The following is a 21,230-nucleotide window of genomic DNA, read 5'->3' as shown; positions in this document are numbered from 1 at the left end:
GGCCTTGTGTTGTGGTTAATACAAGCATAGTATTATCGTTTGACACAGCTCCGGTGTTGAGATAATATAAAAATAACACTGCGTCGGTGTTAAAGAACGACGTGATTAAGAGAAGGACTGCGCAAATAGGACCAGCACCACGCTGTTTTTTCAATATATTTATATACCACGTCTTGCCAGTAACTCCCCGGCTCGTATTATAAAACAAGCCAATAAGCTACAAATATTGATCACTGCATTATTTATTAGCAATTAGCGAAACCTTTAATTTACTAAGAACAACGAGTTAGATAAGGTATCACAGTCAACTCAAAATCCTGTCTATTAGTTACAGCTATACTGTAATTTGCAGGATGCACATTACCTTGTACGGATATGATAAATAACTAACTCACATGGGAAATTTGTATTAGTTTATATTTTTAGCTATGAACAAAGCTTTACTTAGTATGTTTAATATCTAACGAATACCAAGCAAGGCATATTTACTACAAGCTTTGACGTAAATGTTTTTAAGAGTTTAAATTTCCTAACAAAACTTACATTAACAGAAGTGTTATTATTTGTTTCCAATGTTCTTACACTTTTTTCCGTTGCATTTCATCCCACGAAGAATATGTTAAGTAGTTGACTTTTGAGCGTACTGAATTATGGCGGCGTGCCAAATATCATAAAAGAAAAAAAAACTTATAAAATATGAAAGTGATGTTTGTATATTTCGATTCATGATATGTACCTATGGTTGTCGAGGTATCAATATGGTTCTATAGCAAAAAACTAAAATCATAAATTTGGCAATAGTGAAGAAACCACGGATGATGATAATATTGGATCAGCTCAATGATTCATAACTTTTGTCCAACTAACGGCCAACAATCTGACGCTACGAGTTATCTATTATAAGGTGTGTTTTTAGTTTATTTTTTTAAAGTTTAAATTTGTTTTTAGTCTTGAAGGTGAGATAGTGTGGTGGGTAATGGTTTATACGGTAGAGGTTGGTCTTGCACCGGGTTCAAACACCGCTCACAGTTAGGACTCCACTTAAAAGAAGCTCCTGCCTTTCATAACAAGGGAAAACCAAAACTCAACTCAAAATTCATATAATTGCATTAAGATTACTGCTAATACTTTTGCAGAGTACTTAGTTCTACAAGTAATTACCTCGTGTTTATTAGCTAGTTAGTCATTGAACTAGGATTAGCTTCTCTAATAGTACTAGTAGTAATGGTGGATTAAATAATACTAACAATATAGTAATATAGGAAGTGCTGTAGCGGCAGTGCATTGGGATAGTGGAGGCGTATCGGTATAATTTGTGGCTTTTAAAAAATGAAATGAAATCTTTGAGTTTTACGTCCCACGATTATGCCGGTTAGGCTAAATGAGACGGTGATGATGAGTAATGAATGAAATGGTGGAATGAAGAAAGTGGGAGGAAACGGGAGAACCGAGAGAAAACCCACGTACACGGTGTTTGTCCACCACAAAATTCATTTGGCGGGGCTGGGATCGAACCCGAGACCCCAAGCACCAGAGGTGAACGCTCTACCACTGAGCCACCGCGGCCCAGATTTGTGGCTTTTAGTTTAATCAAAACTGTGTGATGATCAACCATTCTTATTTTTGTTTCAATAGAGATATTTTCCCCCTCTCTTTCTACGCGTTTTCTTATAACGTTCAGCCATCAAGTTTCCGTTCCGCCACTAACATCATATCTTATTGATTTGATGCTGGAATTTGATATCGTTTTCAGTATATGTGAAATTCATACAATATTTCTTCTCTGCCTCCCCTATCTCTCTGTTCTTCTCTAAGTGTGTGTGTAAGTCTGAGAGTGGGAGGGGTACCTATATGTGTGCTCTTCCTGGATTGAAGGAAAAATGCTCAGCGAACTGTGTTCCAAAAGCATTCGTTGAAGGAAACAAATTATAAATTACATTCACTTTCGCATGCATATGCCAAAAACTTTGCTAATAGGAAATGTAATAGAATGAGAAAAAGGAGATTACAAAGTTATTGAGTTTCGTAATATACCGCAACTGTAGGTCATCTTCTGATGAAATATGCAATTCAATCTTTTTTTGTGGGGTCAATGGGTAATAAGTAGAAGGATTTCGATGATTTTGCATCTTTTTTTCTGATGAATAGAAACCTTGAGTGATTTAAAGCACATTTGTTGCATTATCATATATATATATATTTACCAATGTATGTTTATAACTGCATCTTTTTCTCATTTTAAACATTTTTACGTGCATTTTTAGTATATGTTCCTTATTTTCACTCTATATCTTCTAAAAGGTTCACGGAATATTTTTAAAAGCGAAACAAGATGCGGTACGTATTCTCTAAGTTACGCTCACTTTACGTAAAGAAAAGAACACACCAGGTTTTGGTGGCTTCGACTTGTGTATTATTAGAAGTTGCAATTATTTTATGAATATGTCCCCCTTTCCCCTTCACCCGTTCCACCTTCAACTGTGTATATATTTCTAGATCCATTGTAATCTAAATTATCAGTTAAGACAGGCAGTTTTGTACAGATTGCAGCGTAGTTATTGCAAAATGCCTAAAGTTAGAAAGAGAACATCTTAAAAAACAATCGTTTTTTCTGAATTTGGTGGTGGAAAAGGTTTTATTGAGGATGGCTTTGCTGTCTAATGTAATATGTATAATACTACAGTTGGAGCTGAAAGCAGGGGTAAAAGTGCGGGGGACGCGGGGGGTACGCCGTCCCCTCACCTCCAAAAAATATGTACGGCGTCCCTCCAGTTCCTAAAAAAATTACAATGGGCAAAGATAGACAGGGAAACAGGGGGACTTCGTGCCTCTACCTACATTTTCAGATTTACTTTTACCCCAGGCTGAAAGAGAATTTACTGTGGAACATCATATACAGGAGGGAGAAAAACAAACGTGGACCTAAGCTACGTGCTTCCAAAAAACTAAAAAGTAGTAACTCCTTGGTCAGCGTGGTGTATAAAATAAATCATTCTGTGTTTTTCAACGATTGGTATGAATGAGGAATTTATCTGTGGTGCTCAGATACCTTTGAGTAAAGTAGACAATGTGAAATTGTTCGCTATTTCAGAGCTTGACCATTCCCTGATTCTTCGACATTAACCCTTAAATACTAACCCAGGGTGAAAAAAAAACCTAAGAAAATTATTTTCGCTTACCGCCAAAAGAGGTTACAACCTACAAAACTGTCTTCCGGTGTGTTTTATTTGTTTTTTATCACTCAGTGGGCAAGTGGAAGTGGAAGTATACAGACGTCTATAGTTTGACTACTGCATTGAACATAGGGCGAAAATTCGCCCGGGGTTAGTAATAGTGTGCTTATATAAACACTTAGTAATTGACAGTTAATTAAGAATTACGTAGAAAGAATTTACGATCAAACAATGCTGCGTGATGTAAACGGAAAAGAAAAATGGATTTCCGCGGGTGTAACATGTGATTCGCAGGGACAAAATGTTGTAAATATTGTTACTGTTGTGACGCACTATGATAGGTACAATACATGGTAAAATATGTATTCTAAATTGGAAGATGCTAAATATTTCACCATCAGAAAATTAATTACAAACACACGTTATTGTTTGTTTGTAACATACGAAGCGCCGTACCGGTACACACCACCAAAGGGTACTGAATTGATGCAAACTATGTGTTTTTGAAAAATAAAAATACACTTCTCCGAAATCCTGATTTTTATGTACATTTAGTCTAATTTAAGGTGTTATTTTACAAATTTTAATACCAGGTTTATTCTATTTTCGTATTGAATTTGAACTCCGCAAAACATATGGACTCCTTCCGATATAAATTTCTGCTAAATGTATCTAAAAAGGGATATAATATTTACATTCAGTGGCGACAAATTTTACCTTTTGGGTGCCGATAAATTTTAATAAAGTTTTGTATATAACAAACTAATTTCGGGGAGCTTGAGCCCGATAGCCACCCCTAAATACGTCACTGTTTACATTCTAAGGCTCAATAGCACAGTTTAAAGCGTTTCTAAACATATTTTAGGTAATTTTTGAAAGACGTTTAGTACATAAATGCATTTTATATTTTGCATTCTGCAAATTTATACTGCAATAAAATTCTAACTTAGTAATAAGTATTTAGAGATAGTTGATAAATTCTAAGCAGTCAGTTTGCGAAGGCTAAAATGTGTCCATTGTTTAAATGTGACGAAATCCTGAAGTTAATGTAGAACCAATGACATCATATAGGGGAGGGCAAGGTAGGCAATTTCATGAAGTATAATGTTGACACTCAACAGTATTTACACGTGAAGAAATAAACCATTTTGTTCTGTTACACATGTAAAAAGAATAGATTATTACGAAAAGTTACGAAATTACTTCTATTTTAGTCACTAACTATATTAGCAAGTATTAAATGCCCCATTGTGTTACTGTGGTAACATTTCCTGTTCCTTTCATGTAGACGTTATCAATGCAATAATCAATATCAATTTATCAACAGTACTAGCTCCATTACAATGTTCCTATTACTAATTCATAGCAATACTACTACTACTACTACTACTACTACTACTACTACTACTACTACTACTACTAATAATAATAATAATAATAATAATAATAATAATTTGATTTGAATTTATCGTCCCCTTTAGCAGCGAGGCTATGCGAGACGTGGGCCTACAACTTAACGAGGGATCCAAACCACATGAGCTTCCATCAGAAATCGAATCCGGGTCTCCCACGCCAAAGACACGTTTGCTAACTGCTTAGCCACGAGGATTTTATTATTATTATTATTATTATTATTATTATTATTATTATTATTATTATTAGTAGTAGTAGTAGTAGTAGTAGTAGTAGTAGTAGTAGTAGTAGTAGTAGTATACGCTGATATGCGCTACAGAAAATCCTTGTGCAGTACATTAAGTTTTACGTCATTCTGAAAAAGTGAGAGTATGATGTGCAATTTTAAGAAGATTTGTGGGTCCAATTTTTTCAACATGACTGTAGATTCAGAAGTGTATAGTAATATCATCACTCAATTTGTAGCTTGATTTAAGGAAGACAAACGTTACTCTTGGTTCCAACAGAATGGAGCAACAAGCCATACATCAAATGAGTGAACGGAAGATTATCAGGCATTTTTTTGGGAATCGATTGATATCGAAAAACTTGTGTCCGCCTCGTTCGCCAGACCTAAGCCCTCCAGATTTCTATTTGTGGAGTTATCTTAAGACCATAGTGTACAGAAAACAATCCGGAACAATCCAGGACTTGCAGGAGATTATAACCAGATCAATGAGAGATATCCTGGTCACAACATTACACAAAGTGACTTCCAATATATGTTGATATGCTAACTTGTGCCTAGCAGATGATAGTAAACATTTGAAACATCTTCTCTAAATAAAAAACTTTGTTGCTCATCATTATGTAACGACAAACTCTAGTCAAGGTAAATATTTTCATGTGATAATACTTGAAATGCGAAGAATTTGTAACTGTTTATAATTTCCTTAAATTAGAGTTCGCGGGCTTTAGAAACGCAGTGTATGAGCTTATAGTTGCTTCTAAGACTCTCTGAACAGTGTATAAATTTCTGATCCCAACAATCATGACGTCATAAACTGCACACTCAACTTAATGGTCTAAGGCAAAAGATTTGAAATCGGTTATTAGTTTATTTAATAGTATTTTGTAGATACTACCTGGCTCAGTTCCTATAAGAAAATGTTTGAAAACGGTTATTACTATATGTAATAGCATTTTGTACATACTACTTGGCTCCTTTCTATAAGAAAAGGTTTGGGAACGGTTATTACTATATGTAATGGATGTTGTAGATACGGTCTGGCTCACTTCCTGTAAGAAAAGGTCTGAAAACGGTTATTACTATGTGCAATAACATTTTATAGATACTGCCTGGCTCTTCCTACAAGAAAAGGCTTTGAAACTGTTATTACTATATCTATTAGCATTTTGTAGATACTAGCTGCTAAGTTCCTATAAAAAGGTTTGATAACCGTTATTACTATAGGTAATAGCATTTTGCAGATACTTCTTGGCTTACTTCTTATAAGGAAAGATTTGAAACCCGTTAAATATTTTGTAGATACTACCTGACTCACTTCATGTATTTTTGCTATTGTGCATTGTATTTTATTTATGCACTAAATAAAAAAAAAAGAGGGTGAGTGGTGATAAAGACTCAAGATTATTTTCAGATGTGTTAAATGAGACTTGCATGTGTTGCACAAACGTATTAGCAATATTTATTTTGCTATTCAGATGACGTTATTCATAAGCTAAAGTACTCTGTCGTAACTACGTTTTGTCTTTCTAACGTAAGTCCAAGAGAATTCTGAATTTGAAAAGATATTGGGTAGACAATAGGTTTTTTCCATATTCTTCATACGAGCTTTAAATTTCCCGTTTACATATAGGACGTATTTCTTCAGATATTTAAATCAGAGTAATGTTTTATACAAAAATGTCTTATTGAATACCCTCGTTTGTTTTCCGTATATGAATACCTTTTGTGACTTATGCTCTGCATTGATTTTCATATAACAAACTATTCTTAACTTTGCTGCAATTCTAGGTCTCAAATACGTAACATTTTTACACTAATTTAAAAAGGCCAATAAACAAATGGGATTCAACTTCTAAAAATAAAACAAGTTTCAACACATATTTACGGAAAATATTCTAAATATCTCTCAGACATCTAATGGAGAAAAGTGGAAAACAAATTACATTATCCATAATATGCCGAGTTTCTCAGGTCTACGATATGCTCCAAAATGTTAAAAATAAATAATTTATGAAAACATTTCTGTCAGCTGGAAAGCAAGAATTTTACAGTACAAGGTGTTTCAAAAGTCGAAGGCTGAAAGTTATGTTGACAAATATCATGTCTGAGTTCCAGGAACTCAATACCTACACCTCTTATAGATGTTGAGAAGCGTCATCTGAAGTGTCAGCATTTGAAGTATTTGGAACATCTGTTCCTGTCTCAGGTGCTTGGGACTAGTATGATTTATATGATGATTACCTCGATCTTTCGGAAAGAGAGAAACGAATGTGGTAAGTCTGACGCGATTAAATGAAGATGGTGATAACCGCTGCAAAGGAATATGGAGAAGGGGGTAGCATCACTAAGCAAGAAGATGAAGTACAGACTGCTGCCGGTCTGTTATAGAATGATTGATGATTTAACTGATGGTTGCTGGAGCCAATCAGATGATGCCGTGTGGAAGAGGAATTTCTCTTCATAAGTGTGTCTATCATGAATGGTTTCATATCTCGTCTTAGTGGGTTGAAGTCTTCATGATGGTATCAATTATTTCACAAAGAAGTGATAGTTTCGTGAGTGAATCCGTGGCGGCACGCAATTGTGGTAGGTTTCCCCCTTACGATTTGGAAGATCTGGAAATTTAAAATCTCGAATGACGTCCATTACATGCTGTAAAGGGGAAACGGCGGAAATTTCTGTCAGCTTCTGTTCTGAACATACCAGACGGTGGCTATCTAGGAGAAATAGCTGTATCGGCATAAGTAGGGAGGGTCTTGGCTTGATCTGTGTGGAGAGAATTCTCTTCTCGGACGAGCGGTAGAAGCTCATTGGAGGAGGGCACATTCTGAACTTTGAAGCGAAGAGCGATGATCTTGTCTATATACCTAATTGGACAGCCTTTGAAATTTGCTGTATGGCAATCTCAAATCTCGTCTCGTGGACAACACAAAGTTTATGTATAACAGAAACCCAAAGAATAATTTGCTCCCAACTGTCTACTTATTGAGAAGTGCCTCTCTGGTGGTGTATGTATTTTATAGCATTCTGTTAATTCTATGATAATTCTTAAGGAAGTATTATTGCCGGTGAGTGTGGCCATTTTAGGAGAGCAGGTTCTTCCTAAGTATGTGGTAATTTTAGGTGAGCATGTTACCTAACAACGGCCCAATCTTTCAATTACACCCAGCCACTAGCCAAGCCAGGTGCTTGGAGCACCAAGATGATCTTCAAAACTTGTTCTGTCCATTCAATTTTTATACACGAAAGTTATGGAACATCAACGGTCATTCTAGAGAAGTTAGCTAAGTACCTTCCTCCATCATCGCTTACACGACTGAGCTATACTGTTTAAGCAATGGTCCCTATTCCCGTGTAAATCATTCACAACTATGCCTAAATCCCCGAATATAAAGGGAAGAATCCCTGAATTTTGTCTATAGGGCAAAATTAATTTATCGCCGTACCAATAAGGCAAGCTGTATTTTCTATTATTCCTATCATTTTGATAACTATAGTCTATGCTCATTGAAGCTATGCATTAGTGCTACTATATTGCCATACTAGTTGTTCCTCTTCCATTTCTAGAAACTAGGGTGAAATTTTTTTAAAAAATAATTGTACTTCCTTTATCATATTATACTGTGTACTAAGATTTCAGAAAATCTTCATCCGTTTAACACAACCTTAAATTTTGGGTAAAATCATATTATATTTTCATGTAAATAAGTACTATTTGTTTGTTGACGTTTAGTGACCCTCTTGAGCACCGAGACTATATGAGACGCGGACCCACATCTTAAGAAAAAATCCGAATGATTCTAATGTGTACAATTTTAATGCTCCGCCCACCGGAAACTCGCACGCGGGACCACGTGTACCAAAGATGCACGCGCTAGCAGCTAGACCAGCGGGGAAGGATGAATAACATCTACTTATGTTCTAAGTGTTGTAGGAGTATGATGCATACATTATTTTCTTTAGAATAGGATAGCTGTTCAAATGAAATCATTCCCGCAAGATCTTACACAACGTGCAGAGGATTTAAATTCAAAATTTTTCTTTTAGCAAATTTCGTAACCTTCAACCTGTCGAAAGTAGGAAATTTTGCAAAAAGGGCAAAATTTTGTTGAAACATGATAACATAACGAAGCATTTGAAAAAGTTTTTCTCTTCTAATGACTTACAAATTTCCAACTTTCATATTAATAAGATCCCTCCCATATATATGTTTTGGTACATCAAAAAATGGCGAACATGACAAGCGAATTTTGTTCATATCACCTTCATCACCTTTCTACAACAAAGTATCTTGCTTTTCGTTCACGTTTCTAGAGTAATCACTCTGCAATTTCACAAAAGGGTTGCTATCTCACATCTTGACCAACTCACTAAGAGGTACACCCTACAAAGGACCTGACAGAACTCGCTTTGTCCGAAAAATCATAATCTAAAATTGTTATGATCATTCTTGTTTGTACACCACAAACATAACAAAGCTACTTAGAATACTCTTCTAAAGTGAATATAGAAATTTTTAGGAGGGAAGCCCATTCATGAACTTTATAACGAACACCGCGTTTTAGCTTGAATACAAACAGAACTAGTGAATGTTTGTGATGATGTCACAGCATCACATATAGACAAACGAAATCACTATTTACGTTCTTACTCTTCTATGCCTTAGCAATAGCTTGGGAAACAAAGAAGTAAAATTCAGATCTTCATACATAGTTAATGAATCATACCCATTTGGGACCGCTGTTCCATTATTGGAACATGGTTTTGGAACAACATATCAAAGTGAGTTATTTGTGGTGGGGCGGTTGGGCTTTTCGAGACAAGTGATCTGACAACAGTCAATCAGCCTTTGTAGAAGTTCAGTAGTGCAAGTGCCGTTTGACTAAAGTGTACAAATATGTCACTTGAAACAGTTTTTCTGCATGAACAAATATTGGTCCCAAATGGGTAAGAAGGAAATAAAATGTTTCAGCTTTACGTTACAAAATAACGGAGATGCATAATTAATAAAAGTGAATTGTTATGACATGAGTGTGAGATGAAAATGTAGGAGGAAACGGAAGAAATCCGAAATTAAAGTAAACGAGATTCAAATTGATATAGTCTACGATCGCACCAGAGTAAGTAAGTGTTATATAACTGAAAACATTTTAAAACTAAATTTCGTGTGGTGTGGCATCATCTGTATCAAAACAGAGCTCATTTTCCGAACATTCAAAGCTCACAGGAGTTAGATCATTTTAATGGAACTTATCTAACAACGCAGGGTGTAACACACTTATTGTAATAATATTGCACAGACATAGAGAACATCGAAAAAGACACGACACGTATTTTTTATATCGGCCAACAAGTGCACTGAAAGGGTCAAACAAGGGCATAAAAATGGGATCAAAATGAGATTATGTGGAATATAGCGAGAACAAGAAGAGATATCTGGAAAGGTTAAATGTACGAAATACTACCCATAATCCACGCAAGGCAATGAGGTAGAACACATCCATACGAAGAAAGCAGAACATCCGGAGATGGACTGATCACGTGTACAACATTGTCGCAATGTGTTACGGAACTGAACTAAGAAGGTAGTAAGAAGCAGGAAGAAAGAATTAGGGATGGTATCGAGACGAGACGAGACGAGACTTTGTACAGTCTCGGTCTCGTCTCGGTTGATAAGTAGCGGTCTCGGTCTCGATCTCGTCTCGAGTCAAAATTCGCCGTCTCGGTCTCGTCTCGGTCAACAGATGCTTGTCTCGATCTCGGTCTCGGTCTCGAAGGCCAAGTCTCGGTCTCGTCTCGGGTCTCGTCTCGAAAGTCTCGAAATAAATAGTATGAAATTAAAATTGTGAAAGCATTATTATCGTACAGTCTGTCGTGTCCGGTTCTTACTTTTTGCCTTCATTCTTGACAGAATTATGGTATGATGTACTTCTTCGTAGCTAATTTGCTAGCGCTAATGCTTTCCATGGGTGTGTTCCGGGTTCAATCATCACTGTGGGTATAACATACCTGGGATAAAACCCTAATAGTAACCCATATTTCACTTTCAGCAATAAACTTTGCCTCAAATAGCCTCAGTAGGGCCTATACAATTAAACTCTATTAAGTTAACTGCAGTACTATACAGTACTTCCTTTGAATCAGAATTGTTCAATACCTCCTAACGGATAACGCAACACATAGCAGCACGAATGTATTTAATCGTACCGAAATTGAAATTTTACAATTTCACAGTTATTATCCAAAAACACTCTGCTTTGATTGTCATTTTAAAAACAGAATATAACGTTCATTATCTTAACAAATAGAGTAAATTATTACTACCATATGTTTTGTTTCAAATCGATCAAATATTTTATTACCGTTTTACATCTGTGTTTAATTGACACTTAAACACAGGCACTTCCTTAACCTTATGGTGGGAGCTACAGCACTCATCTTTGCATCTGTGGTCTCGGGTTGGACCAACAAACAAGTTAGATTCAAAGTCTTATGTTTCGTATAGTTCGCGTCTCACTTTAAGTACATTCTGTTTCTTATACAAGTTTATAAGGTCGTAATGTATAAGGATATATCCAGTGCCGTAACATAGATTAAGCTTATTCCTGAGTTCTCAGCGGTGCATCGGGCCGCGGTGGCTCAGTGGTAGAGCGTTCACCTCTGGTGCTTGGAGTCCAGGGTTCGATTCCAATCCCCACCAAGTGAATTTTGTGGTGGACAAACACCGTATGCGTGGGTTTCCTCTGGGTTCTCCGTTTCCTCTCACTTTCTTCATTCTACCATTTCATTCATGACTCATCATCACCGTCTCCTTTAGCCTAACCGGCATAACTGTGGGACGTAAAACTCAAAGATTTCATTTCATTTTTCTCAGCGGTGCATGTGATCTTTATTCGAGAAAACTAATCATGCGTTCATTACGCTCAAATTTTATATTGCTTGAAAATTACTTGCGAAACATGGACATACATATTATGTAAGTATATAGGTAATTCGAGCTATATGTATCTATTTTCTCTGTCCCGGCAAAACAAGTGATTCTTAACTTTCTAGTTTTCTTTTGTATTAATTTTCGTAGTTTTGATGCAATATGAAGGATCAAATTTGTTTTTCGCTGTATGAATTTCGTTAAATTTTGATCTTAGACTATGTTCTTTCTAGTGGTGTAACAATTTAAGTCTAAAAGCATCCTACTACTTTGTAACTACTTAGTATAGTTTGAAAACAGTACTAAAGGTCTTACTTAAGTAAATGGTTCTTCGCTTCTCCTGTGAAATTACGAAATTATGACTTAGTTTACTTTACCTCTGAGGTTCAGATATAATAAAATCATAGCCATAATCATAATCAACCATTGTCAATCCACTGCTGGATGAAGTATTTCCAAATCTTCTCCTCAACTATCTATTGAGCAATTCTTTTTCAGGTTAACCCCCAGTTGTTCTTGATTTTGTCAAACCTTCTTGTATCAGAACGTTTCCTAGGCTGTTTTTATCTCGTGGAATCCTGTCTAGAATTGTTTTTGTTCATCGATCATAATTTCTTGCAATATGTCCAGCACATTTTCCAGCCCATGTTAAAAATTATTCAATCAGTAGCAGTTATTAGTTGCCAAACAATTCATTTCTACTGTATATATTTGGCCTACAAATAGTTCAAATTCGCTATTTTTGGAGCACAGACACGCTACTTTTTGATATTCAAATCTGGCAACACTGACTCAATGATTTAAATCAACACAATGTGAGGACCTCCATTTGGTCTAGCGGCTAGCACGGTTGGCTTCGGTTCGAGTGGTCCCGAATTCGATTTCCGGTGTGGGTACAGTTGAATGACCGAATTAGTTCGGATTCAATTATAATTATCATTAGCTCCACGTCTCCTTTAGACGCCCTAGCATAATCATGGGACGTTAAACTAAACCAAACGAAACCAAACCAAAAATCTACACAATGTGTATTACTAACTGGAAGTCCTTGAATAATTGCATATAGCTATATGGTATGGATCGAGTTTGAGGTGGTCGGTGGTGAAACTAAAACAAGTGAAATGTAACTAGGGTGTATTTAGAACTTAAATTCGAAGTGCAAGGGGACAAGAAAAAAAATCGAATTAACCAAAAACTCTCATTTTAAAGTAAAAGCAAGGGAACAAAATAACTGTACTGTATATGAAAAACTAATTAACATGCAATGCACCTTACCTATAAGGACCACATTTTTGTAAGGAATTAGAATAGGCGCCGCGATTCGACATTGTGCATAATGCAAGCCAATAGATCACAAACGAATCTGTTTGCCTTTTTGTCACTGTTTTAGTTTAGTTAAAAAGAATTGCACAAATATCTCGTTCTTGTAAGTCATTGGCTAGTGGAGGACAGGGTTCGATGTCATTGACATTTCTACAGAAGAGATGGAGACTTCCAGGTTATTGAGGAGGTGGAGAGATGCGTACCAACCATCTTCTGCCGGATTCTCTATAACGTGAGGGAGTCCAGCTAAGGTGGTATCAACAAAATATCTCTTTCCCATGGTCGCTTCTGGATAAGATAACAGATAAATAAAAACCAGTTGAAATTACATTGTTCTATATCTATTTACAATTTGTCGAACACTACAAATTTTTCCACTGTAAGTACTTCGAATTATCCAAAGAGGAGGTTCAAATGTTCGATTTACCCACGATTTTTTACTATTGTTTTTAATAAAGTTTCCAAGGGGAATAAGTTTTTGTTCGAATTATCCAAGTTCGAATTAAAAAAAAAGTCCGCTGTATATAGGCGCGGATCCAAGGGAAGGGTTATAGGGGCTATATCCCCACTTAACGTTCAGGTATACACTGAATAAAATGAGCTTCAATCCTGCTTTACACTGGATAAAGAGGCAAAGTATGGTTTAGCTCACATATAATGGGCCACCCTATATATATATATATATATATATATATATATATATATATATATATATATATATATATATACCTATATAGGGTGGCTCATTTTAATCTTTACACGGAAATATCTCGAAAACGGTTAAACATAAATGAACTGAACAAAAACTCAAATAGAAAATACTATGGGGCAAATCGAATAGTGATGTCATGGTGTCCCTCAGGGCCTCTCTTCAAGGGCGCCCGGGGCCCAACTTTAAAATTTTAATTCGAAACCAGGGGCGAGTGACATCTCATTCGATAGATCTTTAAAAACTAAAAAGTGTTGTGGTAAAAAATTTCATATCGGTTATCGTATTGAAAATGGGCGCCAAGACATGGTGCCTGTATTAGATAAAACGTTCAGTACCACTAATATGAAAACGTTTGGAGATAAATGAACAGGATAAAATTCGTATAGGAAATCGCAGAAGGTATTTATTATTCCATGCCTCGAGAATAATCCAACGGAGAAAAAGATTATTAAAGTATAAGTGAGATAATGCTAAAGAGGAAATCTAATTCTTAGAAAATTATCTTTCCGATCTCTCTCCATAAATGAGTGAAGCGGAAATGAATGGTAAAATCTCAAATGAGAACCCCACTTTTACTTGCAATAGGTATGGTTTGTCTGAAACACTTGGGTGTACAAGTGACTGTTATTGTAATGAAGTAATGAGCCAATATTGTGCAGACGACTTTTGAACAAAACCAACATTTGTACACGTTGTTCTAAAATTGCATTGTTCGACAAATTGGTTTCGCATTTCAGTTGATTCATTTTTGCACAAATCATTGCCTGCAATCAAAATGGAAAGTAATATTTAACAAGTATTTTACTTACTTTTTTTTTTCTATTACAGACACCTATCTGTTATAAAATCACATTTCAGATAATTTTGTTGTGTAGATACAATTTGCAAAAACTAAGGTTCTCATTTGCAATTTCACCGTTTCTTCCCGTCCCGCTTCACCCACTTACGGAGGACGTTCTAACGATGATTTTCTAGAAACTAGATTTCCTCCTTTGCATTATGGCACTTTTACTCTAAGCATCTTCTCCTCTGTTGCAACATTTTCGAGTACTGGAATGATAAATACCCTCTGTGATCTCCTATAGGAATTTTATTCCGTTCATACGTTATTATCTTCAACCGTTTTCATATTAGTGGTACTGGACGTTTTATCTGATACAGGTACCATGTCTTGGCGGCAATTTTGAAAACGGTGACCCATATGAACAATCTTTTGCCACAACGCTGTTTAGAGTATGAAGATCTATCGAACGAGGTATCATTTGACCCTTATTTTCGTTTAAAATTTCTAAGTTGGGCCTGGGCCCCCATGAAAGCCGGCCCTGGGGGCACCGCGACAATATCATTCGATTTGCTCCGTGAATTTAATATTTGAATTTTTCTTTGGTTCATTTATATTTAACCGTTTTCATATTAGTGCTATTAGACCTTTATCTGATGCAGGTAACATATCTTGCGGGCTATTTTGAATACGGTGACAGATATGAAAAATCTTTTGCCACATCGCTTTTTATTTTTTAAAGACCTATCGAACGAGGTGTTACTCGACTCATGTTTCCATTTAAGATTTTAAAGTTGGGCCCCGGGCGCCCATGAAAAGCGGACCTGGGGAGCAGCATGACATCGCCGTTCGATTTGCCTCATGGTATTTCTTATTTGAGTTTTTGTTCAGTTTATTTATGTTCAACCGTTTTCGAGATATTTCCGTGGAAAGATTAAAATGGGCAACCTTATATACGCCCTATATATATATATATATATATATATATATATATATATATATATATATGATAGAGAGAGAGAGAGAGAAGATAATATACAACAGCATTGGATTTTGTTTTGAGAGAAGCTTGAGGAACGGGTAACAAACATTTGTGTTGTACGTGCAATGCGAAAAAATTATTATAAATTTATTTCGGGAGGGGCTTGAGCCCGATACCTACCCCCTAAATACGCCACTGTACATCAATCAACTGTTCCCATATTATTTCATACAGCAACGAAACAAATTTTGAGTAAAGGAAAAATAACTATCAATATTCGAGACGAGACCGAGACTTTCGAGACTGAGCATGGTCTCGTCTCGATTTATAGAGGTCTGTCTCGGTCTCGGTCTCGTCTCGGTATGTAAAAGTCCGTCTCGGTCTCGGTCTCGTCTCGGTATATAAAAGTCCGTCTCGGTCTCGGTCTCGTCTCGATAATTCGAGACGAGACCGAGACGAGACCGAGACTAGTCTCGGTCTCGGTACCATCCCTAGAAAGAATAAACGAAAGCAGAAAATACGTGTTTTTGTTTTGGGTGCATATGTCACCCGTATGCGAGAGAGACGCAGATTCATCTCAATGCATGAAGATGGGAGAACACGCAGGAAAGGATGCAAACGCCGTTCGTATAGGCAGCCAGCGAGACAGTACTGTGCAGTGGGTTTCATATATCATGCAATGGGAACAAAAATGCATAGCACAGTATAATGTAATAGCAGGTGGTCCACACACGTAAAATAAACAGCAACAGTAATATCAGTACCACGCATGAGTATCAACAGTTCTTTACTACCAAAATACGCGTACAATATAACAGTAATAGTAACATCTTTGTTTTTGTGTTACTACTGCCTACGCACGTTTTCGTTTCCAACATCCATCTCATAGTTTTTCTCATTACACGATATATGCAACCAACTGCACAGTACTATCTCGCTGGCTGCGTATACTAGAGCCGTTTTCATCCTTCCTGCGTGTTCTCCGATCTTCGTGCATCGAGATAAATCTGTGTCTCTTTCGCTTACGGGTGACATGCACTCAAAGCAAAAACCACCCTCTTCGCTCAGTTCCGTAACACATTGCGACAATATTGTATGCGTGATTGGTCCATTTCCAGATGTCCAGCTTTTTTCGCATGGGTGTGTTCTACCTCATTGCCTTGCGTCGACTATGGGTAGTATTCGTACATTTAACCTTTTCCGATATCGCTTCTTGTTCTCGCTATATTCCACATAATCTCGTTTTGACCCCATTTTTATGTCCCTATTTGACCCTTTCAATGGGCTTGTTGGCCTATATATATATATATATATATATATATATATATATATATATATATATATATATATGTGTGTGTGTGTGTGTGTGTGTGTGTCGCTTCTTTTTCGATGTTCTCTATGTCTGTGCAATCTTATCACAATTGGCGTGGTACACCAGGGTATCCTGCCTTGTAAATACTGTATATATTTTTTGGATATCACAAATCTTTCACGATAAACGCACGATAATGCTCCTTCATTCATATTCGCTTAAAGTTCACATAGATTCATATTGATTTCTCAAGAGCCAACCAGTAGTGTCATTTCAAATTTTATCAGATGCGGGGAGATAGCAAGATTGTCCACCAACATTAGTTTCAAGTTTTTATAACCATACGATTTATTTTTAAAGAAAGCATGTGTTTTTCAAAACTCAGGGCGGAGACAAAAGCCCTCTGCTCTCCTCAAATGATACTCCTGTAGCAAAGTAATGAACAGTATATCGGATTGAAGTTTAAGCACACATTAGTTAAACCATATTCGAACACCATTAGTTCACGTAACACCAATCAAATTATCACGCAGGCGACACCATTTGACCGTTTTTGTAACTAAATTTTCATCGCTTTGCTTCACTTGAAATCACAATAGCTCCAAAAAAATTATTGGAGTCTTCGCACAATGAAAAAGTATGGTGTTGACACTTGAAGCCAAATGATATTCTTAAAAGAAAAAAATAAATTACTCGAAATGAATGACTTCTAAATAGAAAAATAGTTTTAATAAAACTGACCTTGTTTCAAAGACGTAGCAGCCAACAATCTGAAAAATAAATAAAAAACATAAGAAAAATTTAAATTTGATAAGGCAAAGACAAAAACAAAAGCACTCACTATATACATACATAATATTAACACAATGTTATCTTTAACATAATCAATTACAATCAATAAACCACTCGTCCACTCCTAGTCTAGTGGCTGCTGGTGTGGTGAAGTTGAGGAATGTGAGGAGTAGATAATGAAGAGAATTTAGGAGACTCAAAGGATAACTGACCCCTCGTGGCAATGAGATATACATCTTTCAATCAATAGTATAGTGTCTTACCAATAAAACAACTTAAACTATTTACATCGATGAAGAGTTAATGTCTCCCTCCTCCGCGTAAGAGAAACGTAAAATGGTACTATAGGTAATAACGTAAGTAATTATATTTTTACGAAAGAGTGAGTGAGAGAGTGTAGGATTACTAGCGTTATTGTATTTGACAAGGCAAGTCCTTATTTATAATGCTCGTCCTGACGTCCGTGCTTATCTTAGCAAAATGTGCGGCCTTTTTTTTTTTTTTTTCAAATGATTCATATATTCTTATACCATATTTAGACATTGCTTCTGGCGTCTGGGTGTTTTTATTTGTGCATATTTTTAAAAAAAGAACTGAAACTTGCTTCACTGACTACGTTTACAATTGAAGAGCGTAATGATCATGAAATAGAGAGTTCAGCAATCATGACAACCAGATATAGGAATTATTAACATTTGGACACTTGAGTTTTAATTTCATAAATCCTTTTTGTAAGGTAGACATAAAACAACTTATATTTGTAGCCTACAGAAGTGTATGTCCGAGGTACTATTTACGTAACCGATAGTGGTTTTGGAGAAGAAAGAAGAATGAGGAAGAGAAAATCAGGCACGCACCCCAAGGATGTTATAAATAGAGGGTCTGCCCATACGTATCTTCATCCTATTAAATCGGTGAAACCAAAAAGCAACCGAGCATCGGCACTTCTGATTGGCTACTTTCATTTCCGCCATGATTGTTGGCTCAAAACATTACGATCCTATTGGGCAGAGTGGGCAGAGTAGGGGTGGCGAAACTGTGACGTATGGCTTCAAGATTTTGTTGTAAGGGCACATTCTCTATTTTATAAGATCCTTGCACGCACCCAGAATTTTTTGTCGGTGTGTGGGGGGTTCCAATACTAAAAGCCACTATGTCCGTGAAGTATTAAACGTGTATTATTCTGTACCCGAGAAGACGACAAGTAACTGTAAAATAATTCCACCTACATGTGCAGAAAAAAAAATGATAAAACTATACTGTTTTATAAGAGGAAAGGTACAGATGATATGAAAGATCAAAGTTTTATGCTACATCAGCCATTTCTCTGTTAAACAATTATAGTTTTATTGAGAAAGTGAAAAAATGTATGTTGAGTTTGGAAGTTTTGGGGGCCAGGCTCCGGACACGGTGGCCTCCCCGTGGGTCAGCGTGTGAGGACAGCTGTAGTTCAATGTGATAACTGAGTTGTTTAAGTTTGCGCACAATACTCTAGTGCAGTAGTTCTCAAAGTGGGGTACACGGATCCCTGGGGGTCCTTGGGACATAGACCTGAAAATTGAAATGTGTTATAATAAAATGGAACTCACAAGAAGTATTTATTTTCAGTTACTAGAAAAGAAAGCAATTAGAAGTTATACTTACGTTTGTAAATTTAAAAGTTTTACTAAATTAAAACTTTACTACTACTTTACTAAATTTCTGCCCTTTGAGTATGAAGAGTTGTCTAAAAAGGCATTGCAACATTTGATGTCTTTCCCTACCACTTACATATGTGAACAGACCTTTTCTGCTCTTTGCAATATTAAAACCTGACAGCGAAATCGTCTTAATGTGGAATCGGACCTAAGATTAATGGTGACAAATAAAAGATTCCAGATTTCAGTGCAATTACAGAAAAATAGAAAGAATTTCATTCCTGATATTAGTGATCCCACATTTGAGATCATTGTTTATCAAGTAAATTTCTTAAAAAAAAAAAAAAAAAAAAAAAAAACCATTGATTTTCAGTCTTGAAAGTTACTGTATTTTCAATTGAAATTTCGTTCACTAGGAAACAATCACGTATCTTTAGAATAAATTACTTATTGCATTATTTCTCTTGATCTTTTTCTTGTCAGTGGCAATTTTAATTAGTATAGTTTTCAATACCACGTGAAATTTCAGATAGCACTTCAAGGGGGTCCCCGTTATCGGAAATTTTGAGAACCACTGCCCAAGTGCATTGTTTCCATTTATAGTTGAAACTGTTAATATCGTATTCTCAATTTTGCTGAATAAATCCGGTTTCTTTTAAATCCGTCTTTTTTTTTTTTTTTTAATCCGTTGTCCTGATTTTCACTCATAATGTGTGACAACCATAAATGGGAGTGAGATGTGAAAAAGTTAGATAAATAAATAAATAAAGGTGGTCTTTGTATGACTTTGCAGGACTGAATACAGTGTGTGTTACCAAGCCTTGAGTACTACAACCATTCCCGTCAGGGTAAAATACATTACCTTTAAGTCACACGTATGTGATTGCATAGATTCCGTAATGTCAGGTTTATATTTGTGGAAAATTTATGCGAATGCCATGAGCAGAGCACATCTCGTGTCTTCATATTTTACTATCACGTCTCGTAGTAGAAAACGTGGGATAAGTAATACAGAGTAAAATTTTGTATTAATATTAAATGACAATAAACAAAACAAGGTAATGAGATATAGATTTGAAAACTTAAATAAGGCAAGAAAGAAGAGTTTAATTTAGCTTTTCAAGAACTTCATAGAAAAATGTAACATTTCAAGGAAATACAGAAAATTGAACAACGTGGAAAATGTTATCAATAATAAAGTATTTGGTTGGATTGAATCTATTTCATTCAAATATATTTGATAGATTGATTTAATTTAAATCTATTTGATTCCTTGTCAATTACAAAAGCCCGAAAAGTCAAGATTATGATTATTTTTAGAAATAATTTTAAATTTTCCTTTTTTTCTTTTTTTGTATATTAATCATAACCTTCAACATATGTATATTAAGATTATCAGGTTTTTAAAAATGAATCCATCTAGCGACTTTTTCAACTGGTCATGGAACATATAGATTTTGTAAGGGTAGATTTGTAAATCCAGGGACTGTCTTAAGAAGCGGGGACGGCTGGTAATCTCAAATATAATTTTTTAAAACGAAAGTTCAGTATAGTCAAATCCAAATTTTCTGATATTTTTGACTCAGCCACAGTAACCATACACAGCGGCGCAAATCTGTCTTCAACATTGGGAGGCCAAGTAAGACTTTTTTTTTTTTTTTTTTTTTGTTAAGCGATGCTCAAAATACACATTTAATATTTGTGAAGTTGAAAAACAATCTTGTGGAGGATCAGGGAGCAGAGTTGTCTTGAACATTGGGAGGCAGATTTAAGGCTTAATCTGGGGGAACATCAATTTCATCTCACTTTCCTTTGTGGCAATCGGACACAAACCATCACAGTTCCCCCCCAAAAAAAGAAACACATTTCAAATCGGATTATTGGAATGACAGTCCCCAAAATTCCAAGATTGAGGGGGACATGTCCCCCTCTTCCCCCGGGATTTGCG

The 21,230-nt window shown here is 35.9% G+C and overlaps 1 protein-coding gene across 1 annotated transcript in view; it reads right to left on the bottom strand.

Annotated features, from left to right (window-relative positions):
• The window catches only part of LOC145678735 (C3 and PZP-like alpha-2-macroglobulin domain-containing protein 8), a 1,617,316-nt gene that overhangs the window by 1,462,715 nt on the left and 133,371 nt on the right, over positions 1-21,230 (bottom strand). The window contains exon 2 of the mRNA XM_081749186.1: positions 17,595-17,623. The gene's annotated coding sequence lies outside the window, so the exon portion shown is untranslated. The remainder of the gene's footprint in view (positions 1-17,594; positions 17,624-21,230) is intronic.

The sequence above is a fragment of the Thermobia domestica genome, chromosome 2 (assembly GCF_964235325.1).
Source record: "Thermobia domestica chromosome 2, izTheDome1.hap1.1, whole genome shotgun sequence".
NCBI classification, from domain to species: Eukaryota; Metazoa; Arthropoda; class Insecta; order Zygentoma; family Lepismatidae; genus Thermobia; species Thermobia domestica.
This window is presented reverse-complemented; position numbering and strand designations above follow the sequence as displayed.